Source organism: Cetorhinus maximus, chromosome 11, assembly GCF_964194155.1.
Source record: "Cetorhinus maximus chromosome 11, sCetMax3.hap1.1, whole genome shotgun sequence".
Classification (NCBI taxonomy): domain Eukaryota; kingdom Metazoa; phylum Chordata; class Chondrichthyes; order Lamniformes; family Cetorhinidae; genus Cetorhinus; species Cetorhinus maximus.
In genome coordinates, this window is record NC_135889.1 from 43323327 (window position 1) to 43343843 (window position 20517).

Genomic DNA, 20517 nt, shown 5'->3' on the forward strand with positions numbered 1-20517 from the left:
TACTTGTGTTTTTCTAATATAAAAAAATCAATCTGGGGAAATAAGCTTTGTTCCAAAGGGTGTGTTCCCAACAGTTGCCAATCAGAGTTGGAACGTCAGCGAAGCGGCTGATTGGTTACTCAGTGTCCGGATGTTCCAAACCATTGTCTCCGGATTCCAATCGCCTTGGCTGACGTTGCAGAGCCTGACACGTCCTTGCTGCACAGGGCACATGGGCTGCCAGCGTTACATGTCCCAATCCCTTACCCTGTTCATTACAAAATATGGGCGGGGGAGGGGGGAATTCATCAGGAATCCTGTGTATAATGGAAGGGCTGTGTGAGAACCAGCTTAATCAAACGTTTGATGTGGACAATAAAGTTCTCTGCGCAGTCATCAGAAAAGATTCCTCTTCACCACCCCTTCCCCGCTCCCCCCCCACCTCCCATTTACCTTTTAAACTATTTGATAGTCGTGCGCTTCCCCGGATAGTAAGTGGTCAAGTTGGTTAGATGTCGCTGGCACACTACAAACATATACCTACACAAAAGACTAAACCATAAGGATCAGGATGGGCAAGTAACATTAGATCTGTGCCACTTTCCCAAAAGATTAGTCCACTGGCCATTTTAATCTTTTTGAGATGTAGAAGTCCTCATCTTTCCCAGTATTTTGTTTAGCAGCCGATTTTTTTTCTTTCTTCAGTTTACTCCACCCTTTTTCTGAGACATCTGGATTAATATTCCCTCCCCGCCCCTTCCCCAGAAAACACCTCTTTCTTGTTGCAACAATGTGGAAAATGTGGCAGGGACATTACCTGGGGATTCCTGGGATTTACCCCACTGATGGGGAGGGTGCAGCATTGGGTCCGCAGCAGGAGGAGGTACCACCCTATTGTAGGTTTGTAAACAAGTGAGGAGGGGGCTTCTTTGACTTGCTTTTTCTTTTACATTGGCCTGTTGTCTGCTTAGAGGGTTGCATGTTGAAGTTGTGTTCTGGTTAGTACCATGACCCCCATAGAAAGGAGGATCTTGGAAGCAGTGTGAAAGATATCTGCAGGCAGCTTATGTAGTTCAAACCACTCCCTAATAGGGCACTTGGGGAGCTTCCAGTCTGCTGTTTGCTGAAGACCTTACATTTACGGATAGGTAATTAGCCACAGTCCACATGGGACCATGGGCAACCTTTCCCTTTCTATTAGAGAGGGAGAGACAATTAGTTATATAGCTTAAGGAGCACCAGTCCATATCGAGCAAGAGACAAAAACAAAAATATCTGGAAAAACTCAGCAGGTCTGACAGCATCTGCAGAGAGGAATACAGTTAACGTTTTGAGTCCGTATGACTCTTCATCAAAACTAAGGAAATATTCCCTTAGTTCTGATGAAGAGTCATACGGACTCGAAACATTAACTGTATTCCTCTCCGCAGATGCTGTCAGACCTGCTGAGTTTTTCCAGCTATTTTTGTTTTTGTTTCAGATTTCCAGCATCCGCAGTATTTTGCTTTTATCAAGCAAGAAACAGGTGAGGAGGCAGATCCCAAGTCGAGCTCATACGGAACAGGAATGGAACCACGCTATTGGCATTATTCTGAACCACACACTAGCTATCTAAGCTAACCAGTCCGCTCTTGCAATTATATTTCTTTTATATATTCATTTATTGGGATATGGGTGTGGCTGGTAAGCCAACATTTGTTGCTATTCCTAACTGCCCTTGAGAATTCTCCCACCCCCCCACCTTTTCCAAACTTCCCCCTATTCAACAGCTTAAAACCAACCACATCTCCACCTCTCTTCAGTTCCGAAGAAGTCATATTGGGCTTGAAACAATAAATCTGTTTCTCACTCCACAGATGCTGCTAGACCTGCTGAGTTTATCCAGTGCTTTCTGTTTTTATTTCAGGTCTCCAGCATCCATAGTATTTTGCTTTCATTACGCCCTTGAGAGCATCTTGTATAGTGCCTTTCAAAAACTCAGTTTGTCCCAAAGCACTTAACAGTTAATTATTTATTTTGGGAGTGTAGTGGCTACTGTAATGTAGAAACTTGGCAACCAATTTGCATATACAAATGTTTCACAATCAGCAATGAGATAATGACCAGATAATCTGTTTTCTTCTAGTGATGTCAGTTGCGGGCTAAATATTTGCCAGGACATCACAAAGAAGTCTCCAGTTCTTCTTCAAAAAGTGTTATTGCATATTTTACTTCAATATGAGACAGACAGTTGAACATCTCATCCAAAGGACAACACGTCAGACAATGCAGCACCCCCTTCACTGAAATGCCAAGCTTAAAGATTATGGGCCATTGATCTGGTCGGGAGGAAACAACTCTCATTCCTCCGGCCTGGGTATTCTGCTGCAGGGAGGCAACTTCACCGTCTCCGAGGTTAAGGAGGTGGTGGGCAGGCGCCTCCTCGTAGCAGACGTAATGTACACGAATTCTCCACTCCGGTTAATTAACGTGGACGCCCCGGCACAAAAGGGCGAGCGGCTGGCAGTTTTTCAGCAGCTCCCACTGCTGCTGGCGACCTCCAGGCCGCTCATTCTGGGCGGTGACTTCAACTGCATCATTGATGCGGCTGGACGATCCGGCAGGGCCGACAGCAGATTGGACGTTATGTCCAGATCCCTGATGGAAACAGTTATGGATGCCAAGCTGTACGACGTCTTCAGAAACCCTGCAGACAGAACGCAACGTAGATACACCTGGTCGCGGCCAGACGGGTCCATCCGTTCCAGGATCGACTTCTTGTTTGTGTCCCGTGCGTTCGCAGTCAGATCCACCAACGTCAAGCCGGTGTTCTTCCCTGACCACTCCCTCCACATGGCTGACTGTCATTTAGAGGAAGACCAGAGGGTTGGCAGGGGAGCATGGAAGCTAAACGTGCAACTGCTGACCCCAGAGAATATTGAGGAGCTCAAAAGGGATTACAAAGGTTGGAGAACCGTGAAACCCCTTTTTGAGCCCCTGACACACTGGTGAGAAGCGATCAAGGGAAACATCAAGATGTTTTTCATCCTCAAAGGCGCCCAGAAAGCTAGAAAAGAACAGAGGGAAATGTCCCGACTCCAGAAAAACATGCAGAATCTGCTCTGGCTGCAGTCGATGGGGGTCGATGTCAAGGAGGAACTCCAAGAGGTGAAGAGCCAGCAAGCCTCGCTCTTTGCCTCGGAGGCCTCCAAGATCATCTTCCGGTCCAGAGTCTGCTCCGTGGAGCAGGATGAGACGTGCTCACGTTTCTTCTTCCAAAAGGTACACAGAGAGAGCTCTGTGATCAGCAGCCTGGAGGAAGAAGACGGCTCAGTAAAGTCATCGCAGTCCGACATTTTGAGGATCAGCAAATCCCACAGACAGCACGGCCTCCCAGTCCTTCCTGTCCTCTATCAGGAGATCTTAGACGAGAGTACACAGGAGAGCCTGGACAAACCACTAACTCCTGACAAACCGACTAAGGCCCTTGAGTCCTTCGAGAAGAGTAAAACTCCCGGAAGCAACGGCTTGCCGGCGAAGTTCTATAAGGCTCTGTGGGACTGGATCGGCTAGAAGTGTACAAGAGTATGCTTCTGGCCGGTGGCATGTCAGAATCCATGAGGAAAGGCATCATCACCCTCATCGACAAGCACAAGGAGGAAAGGGAGGAAATTAGAAATTGGCGACCCATTTCACTTTTGAACGTGGACTATAAGATTCTGTCCAAGGTCATCGCCAATCGGGTCAAGTCCGCTCTGGTATTGGTGGTCCACCCTGACCAGACCTGCGCTATGCTGGGCAGGAAGATCTCTGACAGCCTCGCGCTGCTCAGGGATACGATTGCCTATGTGCAGGACAGGGGTGTGGACACCTGCCTCATCAGCCTGGATCAGGAGAAAGCCTTTGACAGAATATCGCACACCTACATGGTGGATGTGCTCTCCAAAATGGGGTTTGGGGAGGGAATTCGCAATTGGATCCAACTGCTCTACGCTAACATCAGTAGCGCAGTCTTAATCAATGGGTGGGAATCAGATAGCTTTCCTATTAAATCCAGAGACAGGCAGGGCTGTCCTCTCTCCCCTGTCCTGTTTGTGTGTTGCATAGAACACTTTGCTGAGTCCATCAGGAAGGATCTGGGCATAAGAGAAGTGACGATCCCAGGCAGTGGAGGCACTCAGTTCAAAGCCTCCCTGTACATGGACGATGTTGCCGTCTTCTGCTCGGATCTGCTGTCGGTGCGCAGACTGATCCACATCTGCGACCAGTTTGAACTGGCCTCGGGAGCCAAGGTAAATCGTGGGAAGGGCGAGGCCATATTCTTTGGGAACTGAGCTGACCGATTATTTGTCCCCTTCACCGTCAGGGCTGACGGCCTGAAGGTGCTGGGGATGTGGTTCGGAGGGATCGGGGCATGCGTTAGAAACTGGAGGGAGCGAGTGTCTATGGCGCAAATAAAACTGGGCATGTGGGAGTGACGCTCCCTCTCCATTGCGGGTAAGAACCTGGTCATCAGGTGTGAGGCACTCTCGCTGTTGCTGTACGTGGCGCAGGTCTGGCCCATTCCAGACTCCTGCATGATGGCGAACACCCAAGCCATCTTTCGCTTTATCTGGAGGTCGAAAATGGATCGTGTCCGCAGGGACGCGATGTACAAGCCTCTAGATAAGGGGGGAAAAAAACGTGCCCAACATCGCCCTCATACTGATGGCCACCTTTGTGTGCGGCTGCATCAAGCTGTGTGTAGACCCCCGGTACACAAACACAAAGTGTCACTCTGTGCTGAGGTTCTACCTGTCTCCGGTGTTGTGAAGGATGTGTCTGGCCACGCTGCCGCGGAACGCTGTAAGTAGTTGAACCATGCCGTACCACCTGTCCCTCGTGGGAAAATTTATGCAGAGAAACGCCTTTGACCACAAGTCCATCAGGCAGTGTTCGGCACGTAACGCCTTAGAGGCCCTGCGGGAAAAGAAGAGGGTGGATCCTATGGGATGGTTCCCTGAGCAGACTGTCAAAGTCATTTGGCAGAATACCTCATCGCCAGAACTTTCCAACAAGCACCAAGACGTAGCTTGGCTGGTGGTGAGAAAGGCCCTCCCCGTCAGATCCTTCCAACACACCAGGAGTCTCATCCCCTCTGCACATTGCCCTTGAGGTGGCTGTGGTGGGGATGAGACCGTTGTTCACCTCCTTGTGGATTGTGCCTTTGCAAAGAAGGTCTGGAGAGAGATGCAGTGGTTTCTGTTGAGGTTCATCCCGAGCAGTTCTGTGACACAGGACTCTGTGCTCTACGGGCTGTTCCCAGGGACACACACCGAGACAAACATCAACTTCAGCTGGAGGATCATCAACTCGGTGAAAGACGCTCTTTGGTCTGCCCGAAGCTTGTTGGTCTTCCAGCGCAAAGAGTTGTCCCCGACCGAGTGTTGCAGACTGGCACATTCCAAGGTCCAGGACTTCGTGCTGAGGGATGCACTAAAGCTTGGAGCAGGCGCCGCAAAGGCGCAATGGGGAAAGGTCGCTGTCTGAAACCTTTCTGCCACAGTGCACCGAGGGGCTGGGAATTGTTTAGCGCCCCTCGAGGTGTACGGCTCACAATGAATGTATGCATTGAATAATAGTTGGCTATTATTGAAGCACCTCAGAGTGCAACATGATGTATATTGATAACTCTAATACCATTGTGATATCTGACTGTCTGTAATGACCATACTGAAATTATTGTAATGTTCATTGACTGTATTGAAGCACCTCATGATCCATGTGTAAAAGTTGAATCTGATTATACTTTTTGTGATGGTGATTTTGAAATGTTTTGTAATGTTCTTTCAGATATTTTATGAATAAAGTTTTTTTTTTAAAAAAGCCTAAACATTTTGTGCTCAGGTCTTTGGTGTGGGACTTGAACCCACAAACTTCTGACTCAAAATGCTGCCACTAAGCTGCAACTGATATTCCTCTGGGAGCAGGCTTCAGCGTCAGTGGCCAGGAACGCAGTCACACAAAATGCTTTCCTCTTTTGCTGATGTTAGGTGCCACAGCCCTCCCAGCCCCAGGTCATGTTAATAGCACAGCAAAGGTGCATTTAGGCCTGAACAGGAGCAGTACAGGAGGAGGAGGAGAGGGCTGGAAGGATTGAAATGGACCTCATTGATTTCTTGATAAGGTATGGTTTTATGATTACAAATTACCCAAGTGGCATTATATATGTTTCATTCACCCAGCACATAGCCCTCCCCCAACCCCCTCCACCAAAATTAGCCACCCCATTGAACCCTCTATCTCCAAGCTCTTCCTTGTCTCTCTCACTATCCACATCTTATTCTTGTTACCCCCATTTTTCACCTGCCACCTCAGGGAAACATTATCCTCAACTCCCTTCACAGCGTCATTCCTAACTTCCACCTCCATCTTCTCTGGCTCTCCACTTTCCTGACATTGCCATCGCTGTTGACCGCAAAATGCTCTTTTTTTTTTGCTTTGATGCCGTCAGCCTCACATAACTTTTCATGGTCTTCCATCTCCAATCTTCTCCATTTAAGAGCCAGAGGCTTGAGTGTGCATGATGCATAACTGACTTGGTCATCAACTGCCAGCTCTAGCTTAACCACTTTAAAATAGTATTGCCACTCTTTCTCTGCAGCCATATCCTCTCAGGGGTACAGGGCAATCTCAATCTCCTCCATCATAGATCACTTTCTCCAAAATCCTTTCCCAACTGTTATCACTTTTTATACCATATGAAGAGCTAATGGTTTTCTTTGTCTCCAAAACCGAAGCTATAATTTCAATTACCTCAACTTCCTCCTCCCCACCATCTCTGCTGCCCTGGTCCCAAAGGACTTTGTAGCTTGTCTCCCAGTTGTTATCAAATTCACAATAAGGAAGATCAGCCATGCCTTTACTGAATGGCAGAGCAGGCTTGAGGGGCCATTGGCTCACTGCTGCTCCTATTTCTTATGTCCTTATCTTCAGGAGTTCCAGCTTTTACTCCCTTAGTCCCGTTCCCGACCAAATGTTTGCAGTCATCATAAGTGCTCCCTTTGCAAAAGCAATGTTTTCCTCCTTCTGCCATCACCCTGTCCTTAATAAGTTCATCCTAGACCCCTCTGTCATTTCCAACTATTGCACCATCTTGTAGCTTCCTTTCTTCCTGAGCTTCTCAAATGTAATGCTAGCACCATGTCCACCTCTCCCACAACTCTCTATTCAAATCCCTTCAGTTTGGTTTCTCTTAAACATGGCACCGAGACCATGCTGCTTAAACAGCAACATACTTTGCAAGAGTTTCACAAAACCACTCCCTGTTTTCTCATCAACCTTCCACTTGGTTCATCTTTCTACATTCTTCCACGTGCACTCTCGCATGAAATGCATTTGCAATATCATCCTCTCATTGTTTCACTCCTGTGAAACCAGCACATCTCCTGCAGTCACTTCTCCCTCTCCTGTGCATAGCCACTTGCAACACAGTTAAAGATTACATCTTTGGTTCCCTTTTATTCTTTGCTGCCCCTCATCAACATGATCTATAAAGATTAAAATCATTTTCTACATGTATGCTGATGAAATGCAGCTTTACCACTCTATTATCACCCTTGCTACTCTGCTGTCTAACTGCTTGTCCAACATCAATTTGTGGATGAACCTGGTCTTTCTCCAACTAATGTTATGATCTCTCAGAGACCAATAATTTTTAAAGTGAAATTTGAACTTCCAGTTAACAGCTGAAAGATGACATGTTTTAAACCTTTTACTGTAACAAGTGACTAAAGCACTATTGACTAAACACTATTTTCTTTTAGTAGACAACTTGTATTTTAAACCACAGAGAAACAATTTCCCATTTAACTTTTATCACGACAAAAAATCTCCTGCTACAGTTATACATTACACTATCCTTCAGGAACCAGTCTAAAAGGGTTTGCTTCCTTTTTTACTTTCCTAGCTGGGTAACTTCTGACTCCAAAACTAACTTTCACTGTGAGGGTTACTCTGTTGACTCCTTCCCTCTAGCCCCAAGCTAGATAAATCTTCCAGCCTCCCTTTAAATCCTCATAACTCAGCCTTCAATCTGTGCACAAGCTCCTACCTGTGTTCTGTGTGGTCAACAAAACAGTCAGCATTTTCTCTGCTTCAGGTGCACGACTGGCTGCCTGTATCTCCTGCTCTCTGCCTCTCAGATGACTGAAGACCACCTCAAGTTGAATAAAACTGCTGCCTGTCTTTGATATTCATGAATTTGTAGGGAAGCCTGTAACCTGATCTCAAAAATGGCATCCTCAGCCCTCTTCCCCATGACAACATGAAATCTATTAATTAGCCCATTAACTGTATCTAGGTAGAATTCCTAATTAGCTATCTTTGATCTCAACTCTTTCATTTTAGAAGTAAATGGACAGTTTATAGGATTGTTTACAACTTTTAACACATCTCTGGGGCTTTGGGAGACTCATAGCCTATTCATGGTACACTCAGAGAGAGCTGAGGCGTAAATATCTTGCACCTTCTCTTCAGTCAAACAATCCAAACCTCCCTTTGATCCCTAACAATCAAACCACCCAGACTTACAGTCAGAAAGAAGTCATCACCCCTTCACCTACCCTACATTTAAAGCTACAGTTCCAAAATAAAATAATTTTATAAACCAAAAGATCCAGTCCCAAAACATAATAGTCTTATAAACCTGACAATGGCAACACTAAATACTGGTAAGATTGAAGCCACCTTATTCAGCTTCTTCTGAAAATTCTACAACCTACTCCCTGATCCCATTATCTCCCCAGCTGCTCACTCAAGCTGATATTGACAGGGCCAAGCTTTGTGTCCTATTTGACCCTGGCCTGGAACTGTTTTTCAAATGCTACACCTCATCCATAACCAAGACTGCTTACTTCCAGCTCTGCAATACTGCCTTTGTCACCACCTTAGCCCCAACCCTTTTAAACACATCTACACCTTTATCACTTAGGAACATTGGACTTAGGAACAGGAGTAGGCTATTCAGTCCTTCAAGCTTGCTCCGCCATTCAATAAGATCATGGCTGATCTGGTTGTGATCTCAACTCCAGTTTCCTGTCTGCCCCCCATAACCCTTGACTCCCTTGTATAACAAAAATCTGTCTAACTATGCCTTGAATAAATTCAATTATCCACTACTTCCTGGGGAAAAGAATTCCACATACAAACAACCCTCTAATAGAAAAAAATTCTCCTCATCTCCGTGTTAAAAGAGCAACCACTTATTCTTAAACTGTGTCCCCTAGTTCTAGTCTCCCCTACAAGTGGAAACATCCTTCTGGTATCTATCCTATCAAGACCCTTCAGGATCTTATATGTTTCAATAAGATCACCTCTCATTCTCTGAACTCCAATGGCTACAGACCCAACTTGTTCAGCCTTTTTTCATAAGATAAATACTTCATCCCAGGAATAAGTCAAATGAACCTTCTTCCAGCTAGATATCCCCAACAATCTCCTCACTGGTTTCCCAAACCCCAACCCAAACAATAACCAATTCTTCCAAAACTTCACTGCCACATTCTCTCCCATACAATGTCCCTGCACTTAAAGGCATCCACCGGCACCGTTCCCCACGCATTGATTCTAAATCCCTCTTCTCATTGACCTTGTTCTCTGCAAACTCCTCCAGTCTGACATCCCTGCTAACATCTAATACTGATTTACTGAAGGTCTCCTGCTTCTCCCCCTCCATCAGTGACAAAACATCATGTCCCTGCAGTTTCTTCCTACACCTCTTGTCTCTTCTGGCAGGTTTATCCAGCAAACAACCATACAGGTGAAGAAGGCACCAGTTTATGTTAGGTAGTTTATCTCAACAAAGTGGTAGCAGGGATGTCAAGCAGACCTCAGAGTAAAGAGGGGGTAAAGTTTTCACTCATGATTGTGATCCAATTACTCTTTTGGGAGATATGTATGCACGAGAGTTGGAATGAGTACAGGATCCGATTCAGCTGGATCCACCTCGTGGTCAAATAGCATGCCAACACTCAAGTCGGCTCCTTCGACAGCACCTTCCAAACCCACGACCACTACTATCTAGAAGGACAAGGGCAGCAGATAGATGGGAACACCGCCACCTGGAAGTTTCCCTCCAAGTCATTCCCCACCCTGACTTGGAAATATATCACCGTTCCTCCATTGTCGCTGGGTCAAAATCCTGGAATTCCCTCCCTAACAGCACCATGGACTACAGCGGTTCAAGAAGACAGCTCACCACCACCTTCTCAAGAGCAACTAGGGATAGGCAATAAATGCTGGCCCAGCCAGTGAAGCCCACATCCCATGAATGAATTTTTTAAAAATTCAAAAGAAAACTGGATAATTATCTGAAGAGAAAAGAATGACAGGGCTACAGGGAAAAGGCAAAGGAGTGGGACTAGCTGAGTTGTTCTTGCAGAGAACCGGCATGGACATATGGGCTGAATAGCCTCCTTCTGTGCGGTACCCATTCTTTGATTCCATGATTATATTGGCTATTTGGGCAAGATACTAGAGGTCAGCTGACGATCAAGGACAAGCACCTCAGCACAGGAGTTTTTACCTTTAAAGCAGAATAAACTGGCATCATTAAAACAGGTTCCGAATGAGAAGGCTAGGTAAATGTGGTCACAAAATACTGTTGTTCACAATTTGGCAGTTTGCACTAAACCTTTCGCTGCCCTCAGGTGTCTTTAGTGGGAAATTTCATTCCCAAGCATCAGCATCTCTGACCACAGAAAATCATTACCCAAAAAGGCAAAGCATGTGGCTAAAATTAATGAATGGAAGACCTTATAATCAATTTTCTTGATTCCATGCTTTGCACCAACCATCTAATCTGTTGCAATCGATGTTTCACACTCAACAATGTTCACTGAAACAAAAGCGAGGTACTGTGGATGCTGGAAATCTGAAAACAAAAAATGCTAGAAACATCCTAGGTCTGGCAGCACCTGTGGAGAGAGAAACAGAGTTAATATTTCCGGGTTGTGACCTTTCTGAGAAAAGTTAGAAATGTAATAGGTTTTTAGCAAGTGAAGGGGGTGGTGGGAAGAAGAACAAAAGGGAAGGTCTGTGATAGGTTGGAGGACAGGAGAGATTAAATGACAAAAGGTTTCATGGTACAAAGCCAAAGAGAGTGGTTAAAGGACCAGTAAAGAAACAAAAGATGTGTCTAGATGAGGTGTCAATGACAAGATAGCAGCCATCCAAAGAAAAAGTATTAAGAAATAAACATGAGAAAAAAACCAAATGAGCAAAATAAATGAAACCAAATGGGGCAAAGGTTATGATCTAAAATTTTTGAACTCAGTGTTGAGTCCAGAAGGCTGTAAAGTGCCTATTTGAAAGTTGAGGCTTTCAAATAGCTGTTCCTCAAGCTTGCATTGAACTTCATGGGAACACTAGCAGGTTAAGGATGGATAAGTCAGAGTGGGAGCAGGTAGAAAATTTAAATGACAAATGACTGGAAGCTCAGGGTCATGCTTGCGGACTGAATGGAGGTGTTCTGCAAAGCAGTCACCCAGTCTGTGTTTGGCCTCCCCAGTGTAGAGGAGACCAGATTGTGAGCAGTGAATACAGTATCCTAAATTAACAGAAGTACAAGTAAATCACTGTTTCACTTGGAAGGAGTGTTTGGGGCCTTGCATGGTGAGAAGGTAGAAGTGCAGGCTGAGGAAAAAAGAAGACACATGGGAAGCGCTGGTATGGCAGGTTGCACTGTCTTAACAGATGTGAGGAGACAGAGAAACTAGGAGAATGGATTAGAATCCTACAGGAAGTGGGGTGTGAGGAAATGTAGACAAGGTACCTGTGGGTGTCTTTGGGCTGATAGTGAATATTGGTTGCTAGCCTATCCCCAGAAATGGAGACAGAGAAGTCAAGGAAGGGAAGGGCTGGACCCCCATGATGGTGAGAGAAGGCTGGAAATTGGAATCAAAGGCAATGAAATTTTCACTTTCAGGACAAGAATAGGATGTGGCAATGATACAGTCATCAATGTACAGCAAAAAGAGGTGAGGGAAGGGCCTGAGTAAGATTGGAACAAGGAATGCTCCACATATCACACACAAAGGCAGGCATAGCTAGGACCCTTGCGGGTGCCCATAGCAACACCTTTAATTTGGAGGGAGTAGGTGGAGTTGAAGGTGAAGTTATTCGACATGAAAATAAATTCAGCCAGGTGGAGGAGGGTAGTGGTGGATGGGAAATGTTTACTAATGTCCATTTACACATAACGGTCAGTATTTTGTGCTGGCTGAGTGGGCGCACAATAGACATGAGCAGCTATGAAATGGGCCGTGATGACATCAGGATGGTTTCCCAACGTCATTGCGCCACCTTGCTATATTCCAGTCGGCTGGTGTAGGTGAATGCTTGCCCACCAACAGCTAAAGGGCCAATTAAGCCCATTTAAGGACTAATTGTCAATGATTTTGAGTAGCCCGAACTTCTACACACAGCGCATGGGCCAGTCAGCCTTCATTCATTCTACATCCAGGGTGGGATAAAAGACCCACAGGATGTTGATAAGGTGAGGAGTTAGGAGTTTGCTGTGAATTGTTTGGAGTTGGTTAAGAGATTGTTTCAGGCTTTTTTTTTGGTGTTTTGGAGCACTGTCTGATTTTTAAGCATTTGCAGAGGATTTCTGCAGAAAGGCCCCTTCAGTGCGGAAACTATGCATTCACATGGACAAAAATTGGAATTGTGTACGCTGTTGGAGAGACCTCCTCCTCAGAAGAGGATAGGGCCATAATGGAGAGGAGGCCAGTTGCCCACAAGCACCGTTCCAGAGTCGGCCCTATGGACCAAGAGGTGCAGCCAGAAGGGGTGGATGGCCAATAGGAAATGCAAGGCAAAAGAGTCCAGGGAAGGCGCCGTTACCCGGCTGGTAGAGTGTACAGGCAGAAATCATGCTACCTAGACATGTCAGAGTTTAAGTGCCAATGAAGGTTCTGCCTCTCCAGGGAAACTGTGACCTCTATATGCGAGATTGCCTCCAACTGTGCAGGTGGCCACCCTATGCCAGTGGTTCTGCAGTTGACAGTTGCCCTAAACGCTTATGCCTCAGGCTCATTCCAGGGTCAGTGGGAGATCTCTGTGGAGTCTCACAATCAGTTGCCTCCAGCTGCATCAAGTTGGTCACAGATGCATTGTTCCCAAGGATCAGCACTTTCAGGACCAACGAGGCTAAGCCAGGCAGGGTGAGCCAGAGACTTGGCTGCAATTGCAGGATTTCCCCGAATTCAGGGAGCCATTGACTGCATGCATGTGCCCATAAAGGTGCCAGCGGGGGATCCGGGTGCCTTTGTCAATAGAAAGGGCTTCCACTCTCTCAAAGTCCAGATTGTGTGTGACCACAAGAGCCAGATACTGCAGGTTTGTGCCAGGTATCCAGGAAGCTGCCCTGATGCCTACGTCCTGCGTCACTCCCAGGTGCCAAGGCTGTTCATTGCTCCAGGACGTCTGGATAGCTGGCAACTGGGAGATAAAGGCTATCCTCTGAAAAGGTGGCTAATGACGCCACTGAGACACCCAAGGACTGCAGCTGAGGAGATCTAAAACTGCAGTCATGCCTCCACAAGAGCAATAATTGAGAGGACAATAGGCCTACTCAAGATGAGGTTTCGCTGCCTGGACCACTCAGGGGGATCACTGCAATATTCTCCTGAACGCGTCTCCCTTCTGTTGTTTGCTGCAGACTGCACAATCTTGCTCTTTCAAGGGTGGACCCAGTTGGAGGATGAAGACAGCAGTGCTGTTCCAGAGGCCGCAGAGGACAATTCAAGTGCTGAGGCTGAGGACGAGCCTGAAGAGCCCCAGGATAAGGAGCAAGAATCTGATGTGAAGATGTATATGGGAGTCAAGGAGTCCAGGGAGGCCGCGATTCAGAGGACTTTCAATTAGGAATCAAATGCAAAGAGTCGACGGCCAGGGAAACGCCACCTAACTGATGGGTGTCATAGAGGTCTACAGAACAGAAAAAGGACCTTCGGCCCATCAAGTCTGCGCCAGTCAAACAAGTACCTAACTATTCTAATCCCATTTTCCAGCACTAGGCCCATAGCCTTGTATGCCATGGCATTGCAAGTACACGTACAAACACTTCTTAAGTGTTATGAGATTTTCTGCTTCTACCACCCTTTTAGGCAGTGAGTTCCAGATTCTCATCACCCTCTGGGTGAAAAAATTCTTTCTCACATCCCCTCTAAACCTCCTGCCCCTTACCTTAAATCTATGCCCCCTGGTTATTGATCCCTCCACCAAGAGGGAAAGTTCCTTCCTGTCTACCCTATCTATGCCCCTGATAATTTTATACATCTCAATCATGTCCCCCCTCCATCTCCTCTGCTCCAAGGAAAATAACCCCAATCTATCCAATCTCTCCTCATAACTAAAACTCTCCAGCCCAGGCAACATTCTGGTAAAACTCCTCTGCACTCTTTCTAGTGCAATCACATCCTTCCTATAATGCGGATTCCTGAACTGCACACAAATCTCTAGCTGTGGCCTAAACAGCATTTTATACAGTTCCAGCATAACCTCCCTGCACTTGTATTCTATGCCTCGGCTAATAAAGGCAAGTATCCCATATGCCTTCTTGACCACCTTATCTAGCTGTTCTGCTACCTTAAGGGACCAATGGACATGCACACCAAGGTCCCTCTGATCCTCGGTACTTCCCAGGGTACGACCATTCATCGTGTATTCCCGTGCCTTGTTTGTCCTGCACAAGTGCATCACCTCACACTTATCCGGATTAAATTCCATTTGTACTGATCAGCCCATCTGACCAGCCCGTCTATATCCTCCTGCAATCTAAAGCTATCCTCCTCACTATTTACCACCCGTGTCATCCGCGAACTTACTGATCAACCCTCCTACGTTCAAATCTAAATCGTTTATATATACCACAAACAGCAAGGGACCCAACACCGATCCCTGTGGAACCCCACTGGACACAGGTATCCAGTCACCCTCTGCTTCCTGCCACTCAACCAATTCTGGATCCAATTTGCCAAATTGCCTTGGATCCCATGGGCCCTTACCTTCGTTATCAGTCTCCCATGTGGGACCTTATCAAAAGCCTTGCTGAAGTCCAAGTAAACTATGTCAAATGCATTGTCCTCATCTACACTCCTGGTCACCTCTTAAAAAAATTCAATCAAATTGATCAGACATGACCTCCCCTTAACAAAACCATGCTGACTGTCCTTGATTAATCCCTGCATCTCCAAGTGTAGGTTAATTCTGTTCCTCAGAATTGCTTCTAATAGTTTCCCTACCACTGAGGTTAGATTGACTGGCCTGTAGTTCCCTGGTTTATCCCTTCCTCCCTTCTTGAATAATGGTACCACATTGGCTGTCCCCCAGTCCTCTGGCACCTCTCCTGTGGCCAGAGAGGTATTGAGAATTATTGCCAGTGCCCCTACTATCTCCTCCCTTGCCTCACTCAACAGCCTGGGATACATTTCATCCAGGCCTGGAGGTTTATCTACTTATAAGCCTGCCAGATCACTTAGAACCTCCTCCCTTTCTATGCTAATTTCTTTAATTATATCACAGTCCTTCTGCCTGATTTCCATACTCACGTTGTCCCTCTTGTGAACACCGACACAAAGTATTCATTCAGAACCCTACCTACATCTTCTAGCTCTATACACAAATTACCACTATGGTCCTTAATGGGCCCTACTCTTATCCTCTGACTCTTAATGTACTTGTAAAATAACTTTGGATTTTCCTTTATTTTACCTGCCAATGTTTTTTCATGCCCCCTTTTTGCTCTCCTAATTTCCTTTTTAAGTTCCCCCCTACACATTCTATACTCCCCCCCCCCTACATATTCTATACTCCTCTAGGGCTTCCGCTGTTTTGAGCCCTCGATATATGCCATAAGCCTCTCTTTTCCTCTTTATCCAATCCTGTATATCCCTCAACATCCAGGGCTCCCTGGATTTGTTGTTCCCACCCTTTATCTTTACTGGAATGTGTTAGCCCTGTACTCTCCCTATTTCCTTCTTGAATGAGTCCCACTGCTCTGACACAGATTTACCTAAAAGTAGCTGCTCCCAGTCCACTCTGGCCAAATCATATCTGATCTTATTAAAATCGGCCTTCCCCCAATTTAGAACCCTGATTTCTGGCCTATCCATGTCCTTTTCCATAACAACCTTGAATCTAATGGAGTTATGATCACTATCTGCAAAATGCTCCCCCATTGATACCTCTACCACTTGCCCGCTCCATTCCCTAAAATTAAGTCCAGGACCACACCGTCTCTTGTAGGGCCTTCTACGTACTGGCTTAAAAAGTTCTCCTGGATGCATTTTAAGAATTCCACTTCCTCTAAACCTATCACACTATGACTAACCCAGTTAATGTTGGGGAAGTTGAAATCCCCCACTGTTACTACCCTATTATTTTTACACTTCTCTGAAATTTGCCTACATATCTGCTCTTCTATTTCTCTCTGACTGTTTGGGGGCCTATAGTACACTCCCAGCAATATGATTGCTCCTTTTTTCTTTTTAAGTTCTACCCATATGGCTTCATTTGAGGAGCCTTCTAAGATGTGATCCCTCCTTACTGCTGTAATTGATTCCTTGATCAACATTGCGACACCCCCTCCTCTTTTACCTCCTTCCCTGTCTCGCCTGAAGACCCTATATCCTGGAATATTGAGCTGCCTATCCTGCCCCTCTCTCAACCATGTCTCTGTGACAGCAATGACATCATACTTCCATGTGTTAATTTGTGCCCTCAACTCATCTGCCTTATTTGTCAGACTCCTTGCATTAAAATAAATACCATCCAACCTTGCCAAACTCCCTTGTGCCTGAACTGGCCTATAATTTCTATGCCTTCCAGATTCACATGCTCTCTCTTCTAAATTTGGCTGTGCATCTCCCCCTGCTGAATCTCCTCTCAGGATCCCATCCCCTGCCAAGTTAGTTTAAACCCTTCCCAACAGCACTAGCAAATCTCCCTGCAAGGATGTTGATCCCATTCTGGTTCAGGTGCAACCCGTCTGCCTTGACCAGGTCCCACCACCCCCAGAAACGGTCCCAATGTCCCAGAAATCTAAAGCCTTCCCTCCTGCACCATCTCTCCAGCCATGCATTCATCTGGACTAACCTCCTATTTATGTACTCACTAGCGCGTGGCACCGGAAGTAATCTAGAGATTACTACCTTTGAGGTCCTGTTTTTTAATCTGCTTCCTAGCTCCCTAAATTCTGCTTGCTGGACCTTATCCCTCTTTCTATCTATGTCATTGGAACCAATATGTACCACAATCTCTGTCTGCATGCCCTCCCCCTTTAGAATGCCCTGCAGCTGTTCAATGACATCCTTAACCCTGGCACCAGGGAGGCAACATACCATCCTGGAGACACATCTACGGCCGCAGAAATGCCTGTCTATTCCCCTTATTATCGAGTCTCCTACCACTATTGCTCTGCCCCTCTTTTTCCTCCCCCCACTGTGCAGCTGAGCCACTTACAGTGCCATGAGCTTGGCTGCACTCCCCAGAGGAACTGTCATTCTCACCATTTCCAATACAGAAAAACGGTTCTCGAGTGAGATTTCCTTACTACCTGCCTGACACCATTCTTCTGACTGATGGTCACCCATCCCTCTCTGTCTGCACTTCTGTAAGCTGTGGGGTGACCACGTCTAAAAACGTGCTATCCATGAAACACTCTGCCTCGCGGAGGCACATCAGTGCCTCCAGCTGCCGCTCAAGCTCCAAAACTCAGAGCTCAAGTAGCTGTAACTGGTGGCACTTCCTGCACACGTAGTCGGTCAGAGCACAAGGAGCGTCTAGGACTTCCCACATGTTGCAGGCGGTACATAACATGGAGGACTGAGCTGCCCCGCCAGTTGAAAAAAAACCATTAGTTTAAGTTAAATATAGTAAAAAAAAATAAATGATTTATATACTTTAAATAAAAACTAGAACTCTTACCTTTCCTTAGCTTAATCTATTTTAAACTGGAGAAAAACACTCACCCACTACTCACCCATCAGCTCTCACCTTTGTGCTGACGTCATTTTTTGAAGCTTCCCCACACTCACACTGGTTCTGATCTCTCCACAACTCTCTCTCGCGCTGTCTCGTGATGTCGCTTTTGTTATTTTCAACAAGAACTGACTGCAGGACACTCTTCCCAGGCTGTTTCACCGTGATGCTGACTGCAGGACACTCTTCCTAGACTGCTTCACTGCGATGCTGACTGCAGGACACCCTTCCCAGACTGCTTCACCACAATGCTGACTGCAGGATGCTCTTCCCAGACTGTTTCACCATGCTGCTGACTGCGGGACACTTTTCCCAGACTGCATCACCATGATGCTGACTGCAGGACACTCTTCCCAGACTGCTTCACGGCGATGCTGACTGCAAGACACTCTTCCCAGACTGCTTCACTGCGATGCTGACTGCGGGACACTCTTCCCAGACTGCTTCACTGCAATGCTGACAGTAGGGTGCTCTTCCCAGACTGCTTCATTGTGATGCTGACTGCACGACACCCTTCCCAGACTGCTTCACCACGATGCTGACTGCAGGACACTCGTCCCAGACTGCTTCACCATGATGCTGACTGTGGGACACTCTTCCCAGACTGCTTCACTGCGATGCTGACTGCAAGACACTCTTTCCAGACTGCTTCACTGCGATGCTGACTGCAGGTCACTCTTCCCAGACTGCTTCATCGCGATGCTGACTGCAGGACACTCTTCCCAGACTGCTTCATCGCAATGCTGTCTGCAGGACACTCTTCCCAGACTGCTTCACCGTGATGCTGACTGCAGGACACTCTTCCCAGACTGCTTCACTGCAATACTGACTGCAGGACACACTTCCCAGGCTACTTCACCACGATGCTGACTGCAGGACGCTCTTCCCAGACTGCTTCACCATGATGCTGTCTGCAAGATACTCGTTCCAGACTGCTTCACTGCGATGCTGACTACAGGACACTCTTCTCAGACTGCTTCACCACGATGCTGACTGCAGGACACTCTTCCCAGACTGCTTCACTGCGATACTGACTGCAGGACACCCTTCCCAGACTACTTCACTGCGATGCTGACTGCAGGACACTCTTCTCAGACTGCTTCATTGCGATGCTGACTGCAGGACACTCTTCCCAGACTGCTTCACCATGATGCTGACTGCAAGATACTCTTTCCAGACTGCTTCACTGAGATGCTGACTGCAGGACACTCTTCTCAGACTGCTTCATCGCGATGCCGACTGCAGGACACTCTTCCCAGACTGCTTCACCGTGATGCTGACTGCAGGACACTCTTCCCAGACTGCTTCACCATGATGCTGACTGTGGGACATTTTTCCCAGACTGCTTCACTGCGATGCTGACTACAAGATACTCTTTCCAGACTGCTTCACTGCGATGCTGACTGCAGCACACTCTTCTCAGACTGCTTCATCGCGATGCTGACTGCAGGACACTCTTCCCAGACTGCTTCATCACAATGCTGACTGCAGGATGCTCTTCCCAGACTGCTTCACCATGATGCTGACTGTGGGACACTCTTCCCAGACTGCTTCACTGCGATGCTGACTGCAAGACATTCTTTCCAGACTGCTTCATTGCGATGCTGACTGCAAGACACTCTTCTCAGACTGCTTCACTGCGATGCTGACTGCAGGACACTCTTCTCAGACTGCTTCATCGCGATGCTGACTGCAGGACACTCTTCCCAGACTGCTTCATCGCAATGCTGTCTGCAGGACACTCTTCCCAGACTGCATCACCGTGATGCTGACTGCAGGACACTCTTCCTGGACTGCTTCACTGCGATGCTGACTGCAGGATGCTCTTCCCAGACTGCTTCACCATGCTGCTGACTGCGGGACGCTTTTCCCAAACTGCTTCACCATGATGCTGACTGCAGGACACTCTTCCCAGACTGCTTCACGGCGATGCTGACTGCAAGACACTCTTCCCAGACTGCATCATCACGATGCTGACTGCAGGACACTCTTCCCAGACTGCTTCATCGCAATGCTGTCTGCAGGACACTCTTCCCAGACTGCTTCACCGTGATGCTGACTGCAGGACACTCTTCCCAGACTGCTTCACTGCAATACTGACTGCAGGACACCCTTCCCAGACTACTTCACCACGATGCTGACTGCAGGACGCTCTTCCCAGACTGCTTCACCATGATGCTGTCTGCAAGATACTCGTTCCAGACTGCTTCACTGTGATGCTGAGTGCAGGACACTCTTCTCAGACTGCTTCACCACGATGCTGACTGCAGCACGCTCTTCCCAGACTGCTTCACCATGATGCTGACTGTGGGACACTCTTCCCAGACTGCTTCACTGCGATGCTGTCTGCAAGACACTCTTTCCAGACTGTTTCACTGCGATGCTGACTGCAGGACACTCTTCCCAGACTGCTTCATCGCGATGCTGACTGCAGGACACTCTTCCCAGACTGCTTCATCGCGATGCTGTCTGCAGGACACTCTTCCCAGACTGCTTCACCGTGATGCTGTCTGCAGGACACTCTTCCCAGACTGC